The 2,211-nt window shown below is 38.5% G+C and overlaps 1 long non-coding RNA gene across 1 annotated transcript; it reads right to left on the bottom strand.

Annotated features, from left to right (window-relative positions):
- Positions 1 to 1,551: 1,551 nt before the first annotated feature.
- On the bottom strand, positions 1,552 to 2,011 carry LOC146862298 (uncharacterized). Its single transcript, XR_014978417.1, has 3 exons — positions 1,915 to 2,011; positions 1,700 to 1,803; positions 1,552 to 1,617 (listed from the first exon to the last, which is right to left on the bottom strand). It is a non-coding gene; the product is annotated as an uncharacterized LOC146862298 (long non-coding RNA).
- Between the last annotated feature and the right edge of the window lie 200 nt (positions 2,012 to 2,211).

Raw genomic sequence — 2,211 nt, 5'->3', positions numbered from 1 at the left:
TTGTTACGTGGAAAACCTGCTTTGTCTCTGTGTTTAGAGTTAGGCTTGGACACTAAATTCAAAGTTGGATAACTATTGACGCAAAAACCCTTGTGGTAGTGAGTCAGGTGATCCATGACAATTGTTTCTCTCCGCGGAGTGCTAAATGTGGTGGTTTTCACTCTAGTCTGGCATCAAAAGCAATATCAAGTCTTCCATGATCAATTGCTTGACATGTACAAGTGAAGGAACTTGAAGGCCTGTTCAGGAGACCACCTTTACAAGTTGATGATCCCAGACTCTTCAAGGCAGCTTCAAGAAGGCCTCCTCTGGAATGTATGTTGGCGCCGTCATCCCAACCTCATCAGGTGGACTGACCTGGCTTTCATGCTAAATTAGGAGTCTGAGGGTGCAGTCTGACATGCTTATGTATCTAAACTCATCTAGCTCCTGGCACTAGGTTGTGCTGGCCACACCAGCATGCAGGAGACCAGTGAGCCAGTGTTCTTACACTGACTGTGCCCTAGAGTGACCTTCCAGCAGTTGAGGGTAAATGCACAAAGGAAGAGCCGGGGAAAGATAAGCCTAGCAGCACTGACCAACTCTTGCCTCACTGACTTGACAGGAGTGGGAAGATACTGGTGCCATTACCTCCCCCGCAAGAGCAATGTTGACGTTGCACATCCAGTGAGACGGACAAGCCTGCCACAGCTGGTGTAGGTGAGGGAGGGCTCCCATTTGTAAACAATTTAAACACTATCACCACCTAATAACCCCGAACAATTACAGATAATTGATATTTGGACAACTACATGTGCGACCACTGGGCCACCTGGCATGGAGCGGGATGCTTATTTGAAAATTAACAACCTAGGCAATTCTCATGAATGATAACATAAACTAATTCTGTATCCAGTAGTCAGAGCAACTCAAACAGTGAAACAAATATGGAAATTATTGTTGTTTTTTAATTATAATTAATTTGTACATTCATAAATAAAAACAATTTTATTATGCATAAACAAGTGTTAAAATCATTACAATCATTAAAATAAATTGTGGTCTGCATAGGAGTGAGAAGTAAACAATGCTGTGGCACAGTTGTATACTTTTCGACGCGCGTTTCGGCGTAGTTAACGCCTTCGTCAGGAAAAAAGCCACAATTCCTGTAATTTAAAAAAGGAAAAAGTCTAAACAACATTTCATAACTACTTTTTTTGCATGTATCACACATTTGTCATTGTTGAAATTGACATATCAAGAGTCTGACTAGGAATTATTCTTGAGCTGATATAGGATATGCCTTCATACTAACACTATATTGATGTCTTTTTGTTCAAGACAACATTTTGCTAAATAGATAAAGGAGGGACAAAGGGTAAAAAGGAGAAAAGTGGGCAACTGGTACCTAAATATGTGTAAACATTTAATAAAGAGTCGTTTGTTTATTCTTTTAATTATTCAGAGTTTTGGAAAAGAAACAGATAAGGAGTGAAGAAAGAAGAGATAGATTCTAAGTCTTTCTTTAGTGCTAAATATCAATCTTGAGTCTATTTTTTGATTGTATATCTACCTGTGTTCCAATTGATGGATGGTGGAGTTCCAGGAAGTTAAAAACTGTTTCGGGTAGATGGATACCTAGCAATGCAGAGCACATGGTTATACCTCTGTAGAGAATTGCGATTCTCAAAGGTATTGTTTAGACGATTATGATTTGTACCTTGATATGTAGTTATTCATCTAGTGGTACTCGGTCAATCAGAGAGTAGATAGCTTTTCTTTTGCATATATTACATGGACCTTGGTTCATAGAGGTGTTTAGATCTAACAGTAAGAATAAAAATTGGAAAACACATTACTTATGTCTATACCTTGTTAATGGATCTAAATGGGTTAACTATGCTCGATTCCTTATTAATATAGAACAAGCATTACCTCTGTTTGATAGCGGGCTCTTTTTTAGGTGCCAGGTCTTGATTGAGTGATGAATATTTGGCATATGAGCAGCATAAACACAGTAGGTATGATTTAACCTAAGGGTGGAGAATAATGAGGAATTGGTTGAAATAAGACCAGGGCAATAAAGAATGAAAATGCTTCTTTTTTTAAAAAGGAAAACTTGTACTTGTACATTTCTTCAGATGTTGTTAATACAAACTGCATAGCAATGAAGCTGCCCGCTTTGCTAGTGACAGATGCAACGTATGTATTTATTTACTGTCTGTTAGGTAC

This window comes from Triturus cristatus, chromosome 2_2 (assembly GCF_964204655.1).
Source record: "Triturus cristatus chromosome 2_2, aTriCri1.1, whole genome shotgun sequence".
Taxonomy (NCBI): Eukaryota; Metazoa; Chordata; class Amphibia; order Caudata; family Salamandridae; genus Triturus; species Triturus cristatus.
Note: the sequence above shows the minus strand (reverse complement) of the source record. Positions and strands in the feature narration are given on the sequence as shown.